General features: G+C 38.7%; 1 protein-coding gene across 2 annotated transcripts in view; it reads left to right on the top strand.

The window, feature by feature from the left end:
• The first annotated feature begins 1406 nt into the window (after positions 1-1406).
• Positions 1407-8843, top strand: part of rarga (retinoic acid receptor gamma a) — a 49812-nt gene continuing 42375 nt past the window's right edge. For both annotated transcript variants that reach the window (XM_084427642.1, XM_084427640.1), the window contains exon 1: positions 1407-1586. The gene's annotated coding sequence lies outside the window, so the exon portion shown is untranslated. The remainder of the gene's footprint in view (positions 1587-8843) is intronic.

Here is an 8843-nt window from a genome sequence, read left to right as displayed (position 1 = left end):
AGGGAGTTTATTGAGGCAAAAGTTGTAGTTAATAGTGAGAATTGGAGCCTAATCTAAAGTGTGACTGAATTAACTCATATTTTGCTTTGGACAGATAGTATGTTTTCATAGAGTAATCTGCAGATGAAGCTGTGTATTGTACAGTTGTGTGGCAAAGCACACCACTTCCTGTTGACATGTATTGAGACTTATAATGCCAGCCCTGCTAAAGTGTCCTACTTGCACACTTTAGCTAAGATTAGCAAATAAAAATCTGTTGAGTTCTGAATGCTGAAAATGTTTTTAACTGTTATTTGACAGGAAGATCATATTTAGTCCAGCACAACCTGAATGGAACCTTTGTACACAGCAAAGTTGTTTTGTGTGCAGCTGTCCAGTCAAAACACATCAGAATATGATCATGTGTAAATATATTGTATATTGCGAGTTCTGTTTGATTTATTTTCTTGACTTACCGACAGACCCAAGGCTGAACCTGATGTACCACCTCCCTGAGCTTGAGATGGCACCGTCAAAGAGGAGCCAGTTAAGGTGTGTCTTCATAGTGAGGTTTGTGGGGGTTTCTTTTAACCAAAGCCAGTGCAGAATGGCAGCTGTAGGAAGAACCAGGCAAACGCCCAGAACCACAAACAAGCCAGCGCAGAACTGTTCCATACAAACACAAACTGCACACTGTACTGATATAAAACACATAAAGCGCCATTTATACGGTCACACCATCGGCACTATGAAGTTTGGAACAGACTCCCCTCATCAAAAAGATGCCGTGTGGACTTTTGTAACAAATGAATTATTATTATTCATGACAATGAAATTATTCATCAATGGATGTTGACTGTTTTATGCTTTTCAACTCGAAATGGTTAAATCCAGTACGGTTTTATGTTTAACATTTTTACATGTTTTATATTTAACACTGTTCATTCTGTACCTTGTGTTCGTAATCCACACTGTATAGATTTGGCACCATTTAGGGTTTTCACACTTTCATGCTGTGTTTTAGTGCACGGTTATTGCATTTTGATGCATATCACAAAGGCATTTTCCTCCCACTGGAATAACATGCACCAGTGATTCGTTCACAATAAGACCGGGAACATGCATCAGTCAATTTTGATTTCATGTTGAGGGGAAACTGTATCCACTTTAAGGAGTTACTCATTGGCATTCCTAAATCATGTGCTACTCACTCAGTGCATGTCACTTTGTGAATACACAGAGTTCAAGGAGTGAGAAAAAGAGGGAGAAAGAAAGAAAGAAAGAGAGGCAACGAATTAAAAACAGAAATTTAAGCTTGCCTCTGTTTCTTCCCTCTAGGCATTTTGTGGCTTGTGAAAAATGTGCTGTATATTTGAAGGGTGGAGTCACGTGACCCAGAGAGGGTTCATGAATCAGAGCGCATAATTATTTCTAAGAGAGACGAAAAGAAGAGAAGGAAGGAGGGAGGGAGGGAAAGAGAGAGAGAGAGAGAGAGAGAGGCAGAGAAAAGGAAAAAGATAGAAAGAAACGACCGTGTAGTGTGAAAGGGACTCTGATGAACGGAGAGCGCGAGCTTTTCTTCTCCTCGCGGATTTCAGTCACAACGGGTGAGTTTAACTTCCACAGAAGCGATCAAACGATGTTTTAAATGAGTTTAGCCTACTCTCTTATGTCTGTCAGATATGCTACATATAACAAAGGAGAAACCGGAGTGATTTAAAACTAAACTTGAGTAGGTGCGAGAGAGTGATAAAAGAATCGTATTCGCTCGCAACTTTTTGTTCGTTCGCTACGCTCGCGCGATTCGGTTCTCTTGAATTCATCTAATTGCAGCGCGTGCGCTGTGCGTGTGTTTTCATTTATTTTCGTGCGGCGTTGATGTTTGGCGTGCGAGTGTTTTCTCGATCCGCGATGTGTGTGAAGAGACTGGTTACGTTTCTCGTCCTTACGCATACCTTTTCCTAGTGAGTTGTACCATGACACACGTAAAACATTTCTCTGACAGGTCTTTCTTGCCTTAAGTGTTGTGTTTAGCCCTCTGTGGTGTGGCTGACACGTTTTAAGTGTTTGTTTGTAAATCTGAGATTAATGTGTGCAAGTGTTGTCTACCTACAACTTGTGGTTAAGGGAAAGGTGTTTTCACAAGCATATCATGCAACGTAAAAACGTTTAGTCATTTAACCTAAAATGTGGTAACCGCTAAATTAACTTTGTTTTTGTTTTGTTTTTAAGTAAAAGATATGATTTAATGTTATAAACCTGGATACATTAAGAGACATCAATGAAGTGTAGTTTAGTTCTATAAATGGATAGAGGATAACATTTTAAAAATGTCGTTTCCTTGCATTGACAATGAATGAATGGTGACTGAAGATGTTGCACCTTAAAACTGATGCAAACTCACCATAATACAGTCCTACAACGCAGAGCCATTTGATAGCGACTGTGCAAGGAGCAGATATAAAAGTTTTCATCCGCTCATCATTTTGACATCTGCCCTAGCTCTTAATGAGAAAAGTAGTCATTTGTAAACTATTTGGTTGATCCAATTCACAAAACTGATCTGAATGATTTGTTCCGGTTCTTGAGTTGCCTCAATAGTCCAGACACAGGAACATTGTCAGTTAAAAACTTTAATTCATATGGCTTCCGAAGCATGCGTCATGTGGATGCTTTTATGATCTTTTCTTAGTGATCCTACATCCCTCTTGAGGTTTGAAAGCATTCAGTTCATTATAATTACATGGAAAAAAACAACCTGGAAATTTTGTCCAGCAGACAAAAATAAAATGTCATAGCGGTGAGCAAGTAATGACACACTTTTCATTTTTGAGTGAACCGTTAAGGTAACAACTGCATAGTGCAATCACTTTGAACAAGTATTCCATTTGTTTCATTTTCAAGTAACAAAATGTAGTGTGGTTACGGAAGTTTTTGTGTTACTCTTTTTATTGTATTACCTGATGGGTGAACTTACAGGACTGTGAAACTCATTGCATTGATTGTAGCACCTGTTCTTTGTGCTTTTCTCTGACTCACTCTGTGATCTGACAGAATTTGCTTTCTTTTGCTTTTCAACATGTTGTGTGTGAGATTTTCATGAGTTGAACGTTTTTTTTTTTTTTTTTTTTAGTTTATGCCAGCAGTGTTTAATAGTGTCAAAGCCAGCCGTGATTTATGAGGTCTTCTTTTAACATGTGACAGAATGTTCACATCCAAACACACATCTGGGGCTGTGGAGAAGTCTGAGCGCGTTACAACATTAAAACCAACAGACTTACTCCACACATGCACAAACAAATGTATGCACGGCTCCTTTTTTTTTAAATGAGAAAGGAATGGGCCAGCCCTATTCTGTCTTGAGCTGTTTATGTCTCACAGATCAGCAACATGAGTTTACAAGAACTCAGACAAAAGAAGCAGAGACAAGGAAAAACAAACTATTGTCAAACCAGATATTCACGTTCCACCAAAACCAAAACTCCCACTCTGACTCCAGCGGGACTGTGGAGTCTGATCTCAGCGGTACAGTAACTGTAATGGAATACGGGAGTGTCTTAATGTGTTTGTGTGTTTGGGTAAACTGCTGTCATTATATTCTTGAGTGTATTTTCCTTCTCTTTTGAGTGACAGTGAAATGTGTCTTTTATTCACACTATATCAACCAACGCTAACCGCAGTATTAGATTTACAGAGTTACTTGCTGGATCTTCTAGTTTATTCATAATTTTTTTTTATGATTGACAGAATGGCCCTTTGTTTTTTGTATGCATGTTTAGGTTTGACTTGTTGCTTGGACCATGCGTGTTATTGTATGAATAAATGAATGTTTTCATGCATGGTTAGACACCCCCCACACACACACTGTCTGTCAATCTGTCTAGATCCCAATTTTACTTCAGTCTTCATAGCTCATCTGGCAGCTTTCTGACTTGGAATCATAAATCCAGGAGTTTATCCCTGACTCTCTCAGGAATCTTGGGGTGGGGGGGGGCAAAAGAATATAAGTGGCAGGGAGGAGCTGAACAGGTGGTTTATGGGGGATCTGGGAAGGTGGAGGGGATTTTGTTCTGTACTCTGTAATTATGAAGGAAACCATCAGATCACTATTTCCCTTGTATATTTTTGCAGGTGTGCAGGGATGTATCTTTTTGACTATAAGGCTTTATATGTCAGGCTGTGTGTGTGTGAAGGGGAGAGAGTGTCCGACATCTGCTTATAGAAGTTCCTGTGTGTGTCAGGGCTTTTATTAATGTGTCTATGCTAGTGTGTGTTTATACTCATGAGCGTGAATGCTTCCCCGTGCCAGTGCTACTGTAATGAGCGCCATCTATTACCTTCTATTGCCCTGATTAAATAAACTGTGTTCATCTGAAATGGCTAGTTTAGCTCAGAGGCCTTGTCGTTTGTTTTTATAAATCTGATTTCTTGTCTGATTACGCTACGTAATAAACCACAACTACAATCTAGCGGTGATCATGTTAATGCTCTGATCCTTAACCAATTATTTAACCCGGTTTCCCACAGAGGAATACTGCATACTGCAAGCGTAAATAAGCTCACCGCTCGTGTTCGTTTCTTCTCCGTTCAGCAGTTTTATTTCTTTTTTTTATGTTGTTTATTCGTTCTTGCAGTGTGCCTGGGCTCACCTTGTCCACATCACATCGTGGAACAGAACTGTCAGAACTGTCAGAACAGTCTTTCGTCCACTCCATTTATCCCATCACTCTTTCCATTGCTCTCTCTCTCTGTCTTCCATGTGTCACAACCACGTCCAAACCTTGGAAGTTTGTTTATTTATTTATTTAAAACCATATATAATACAATTTATATAACATTTTCACTCCAATTTTCACTTGCTAGTAAATTGCACAAATAATTACAAAGAATATTTAAGTAACAGAATGAATTAAACATAAAAAAACGACTGAATTAGCATTGTCTTGTAAAACGTACAATAAAAATTTACAACTTAGGTTTTTTACATTATATATTACTTATTAAAATGTTTTATAAATAAATAATTTATAAATAAATAAATTAAAATAATAATTAAAAAAGTTTATACGTGTATATATATATATGATTATAATATATATTATTATTTAAATATTAAATATAATATTCATTAAATGTTTTATAAATATTTTTCAAATTAATTAACAGTAATTTATAGAATAGTTTATATAAACCGTTTTATATAATATATATAAAAATAAATAGAAACATTTTAATTAATTCATTTAAAAACATTTCTTTTAATAATATTTAATATTTTTTCTAAAATGTAATATATAATATTTTTGCTAATTAATACATATTTCTCAGACTGCTTCAGCATAGTGTTTTACGATCACAGCATTGATTGGTTTAGTGAGGGAATCACTAAATGACAGCGTTAAATAATATGCAGTGGAATTTGAGGTAGAAAGCTCACATGGTTTATTGTGAATGAAGTGTACTTGAGCCTTACAGCTGGGGCTGTGGCAGTACATACTTTTTTAAATTATTACCGAGGGGCATGTTATAGTGGCGTGATAGATATTATGGCATTGTCAGTGTTGTATACGGTGATTGGGTGTGAAGAATGTTTGTTGGGTGCCAGGAAAGGGCTCAGTGTCAGACTGGTTTTAATTGATGGGATATGTGACTCCGAAGCAGAAGATCATCTATCACTCTTAATGTTGTGCTACCATTTGACCTGTCAGAAGGCAGAGGAATTCGAACGTGTCAGTTTTATCTCCCACAATAAAAAGGTTTATGAAGGTCTTTGTCGGAAATGACTGCCTGATGACAATGATACGCTTTGTTTAATTTTGCAGCGGTCCAATTTGGCAAGGCTATATTTTACTATTGTTTATTAATGTCGCTTGACAGGACTGCAACCAATGTCCCCTGCTGTGGTGCTTTCATAGGGGACGAAGGAAAAAAATATTGAAAGATAAATAAATTAGTCATTAATAAATTATCTTTCTGCATTTCTTGTGTGTGTTAATGACGTCTGGCCTTTGAACCTTCAGCACTCAGTTCTGACCCTTCTTCTGACCATGTGACCTCCACAACGCCTGGAGGTTCCTCAGCTGCAGACTTTCCACACAATACGTCTCGTCTCCCAACATCTTTCTTCAATTGATTCCACACAGATTTCTTTCAAGGTTACAGCACATTGTGCTGTGTCTTTTTGTAATATCTCCCATGCATAACAAGCAGACATCTAGTTTTAACCATCAAGGTTTGCTGTAAACATCCCTCGGACACATATGCTTGTGTTTTACGCAGGATATGACAATTGTTTTCCCACAGAAAATATGTAAGCTACAAGCAGATCTCTTATTTTCATGGTTAGATGATGTGGTTTGTGTTTTCTTGTCTTTTTTTTTTTTTTTTCGTATTTAAACTGTTAGACTGCCTCTGAAATACAAGGCGTTTTTGTGAAGCATTTAGTGCTTTTAGTTAGTACTATTTTTGGGCAGTTGTGGCCTAATAGTGAGAGAGTCAAACTTATAACCCAAAGGTTGCGGGTTCGATTCTCAATACCGGCAGGAAACGACTTGAGCAAGGCAACTAACCCCCAATCACTCCCCGGGTGTGTGTGTGTGTGTGTGTGTGTGTTCACTAATGTGTATGCACTAACTTGGATGAGTTAAACGCAGAGGACAAATTCTGAGTATGGGTTACCATACTTGGTCTTCACGTCACTTCAGCGTCACCTTCACTTTTACAGTGCCTTTAATTCAGTGTGTTCTCTGAGAATCAAACCCCTAGCCTTAGTGTTGCTAGCGCCATGCAACACACAACTTAAAATAAAGGTTCTTTATTAGAACTGATGGAGAAGAACCATTAACTGCCATGGAATCTTTCCATTGCACAAAATGTTCTCTATAGTGCAAAAAGCTTCTTTAAATGTTATTCATATTCGTTCTTTAGGGTACCTAAAATGGTTCTTTTATGGCATCACCCCCTTTCGGAACCTTTATTTTTGAGTTCCGATTCCATTGGGTTCCAATGATTCTGATTAGGTGAAAGTGTCTTTCTCTCCTCGTTTTTCCTTGCTTTTTTTCTTTTTTTTTTTTAGGAATGGAACAGTTTATACTTGCTCTTTAAGTGAGCTTGATGCCTCTCGTAGAAGTTTCCAGATCCCTCATCCACAAGACGTTTGATCTGAATCCATACGCCCCACTCTTGTGGCCTCCGCTATACAGTTCCTCTGTCTTTCTGGGGGTGTTTTGAGTGTATACGGTCGGATGTGTCAATCCGTCTTAGCGCTGATCGACAGCAGGAAGGCTAATGTGGAAAGTTAAAGTACCTTTTAAAGTAGAGCGCCGTGAGCTTAGAATGAAGGAGTGGAAATATTCAGAGTTGTAGACAGGAAATGAACCCAAACCGCCGTACCATCCCAAATCCGTCACAGCTTTGGAGGAAGAATGGATTGCGGTTTTAGCCAGGCTGAGGGAGGAAAAAAATAACTCACCATCGGCTCAGACTGTTAATGCCTCCTGTGACGCCTCTTTTTTTTTCATACTTTTTTATTTGTGTACCAGTTAAGAGCGACTCTTGTGATGGCTCGACTTGGTCTCAAATGGTTGTTTTCCAAGTGAGAATGTGATACCTTCGGCGGTAGGGACACTTGATCCGTCCAGAGGCAGTTCTCTTCTGAGTTGAAATGGATACTTTTTTTTTTTTTTTCTCTAAACACAACCTGCTTACCCTTTCGCAGTGGCAAACTGCAGTACTTCAGAGAGTAGACGTCACCAGCCCCGGCTCGGCCCAGCCCCGAGGAGCCATGAATCACATAGAGCTGATTCTGTCAGAGATACACAGCGCATCACCCAACCATGCCAGGAGCATTTTCTCTCTCGCTTAATCTTTCTTTCTCTGTGGCTAATAGGCCTCGGCATGCTCTGCTAATGATGTGTTTGTTCTGTGAGGAGCAATGTAGAAACGGTGGTGAAATCAGGGTTTTTGGAAAGTCCCGGCCTGTTCTTATAATCCCTGCGAAGGTCGGGTCTAGCGGTGGGTGCCCGCCGTTGCCCTCCTCTCAACCCAGAGCGGGCTGAGAGTTTGAATAAGCGTGTGTGTAAGGGTCAGCCAGAGAATAGCAGTAATAAGAGAACATGTGTGTATGTACTTATACATATGTGCATGTGTGTGTGTTCGCCCCGGGGGCTTGTGCCAGAGAGAGAGAGAGGGCGAGGGCCCTAAAATGAGCTCACTTTCTGCAGAGCCTGCCTGCCATAAAAGCAGAACATACTCTGTAAAACTCTTTGCCGATGTGACTCATGAAAATACACAGGCGCCAAGTGTTTTATTAATTCATTATTGTGTTTGGGAAAATTGTAGGAACACACAGATCCCTTTTCAATCAGTTCCCCTCTTTTCAAATGGTTGCATGAGATTTGGATTTTCCCTGGCTCCTTCCCCCCCCCTTCTTTTTCACTATTTTTCTGCTTTTTTATTTTTCTCCCTGTAAAATTTTTTTTGGGTGTGATTTTGATGTTTTTCTCCACTGTATCTCTCTCTCTCTCTCTCTCTCTCTCTCTCCCGCCGTTCGTCTTGTTTCTTTTCTTCAGCTTTTCATTTTATTCCCAACATTCTCCTTATTTTGTTTCTTGATGTTCTTACTACTGGCAGAGTCAAAAGTTCAGAAGACTTTGAGTTAATGCAAGCCCTGAAACTTTATAGTGAGAGCCAGAGTGATATTGTATTTCCAGTAGACTCTTTCTTTTTTTATTGAGACAATTTTGTAATGCTGTATTTAGTCCAATACGTACTCCTACTTTTTTTTTCTAATTGCTGGACAACTCATTTTCCATACTGTTATCAATAATCTTACTTTTTAAATACATAAAAAAATAAAAAAAAAA

The sequence above is a fragment of the Rutilus rutilus genome (assembly GCF_951802725.1).
Source record: "Rutilus rutilus genome assembly, chromosome: 13".
NCBI lineage: Eukaryota > Metazoa > Chordata > Actinopteri > Cypriniformes > Leuciscidae > Rutilus > Rutilus rutilus.
This window is presented reverse-complemented; position numbering and strand designations above follow the sequence as displayed.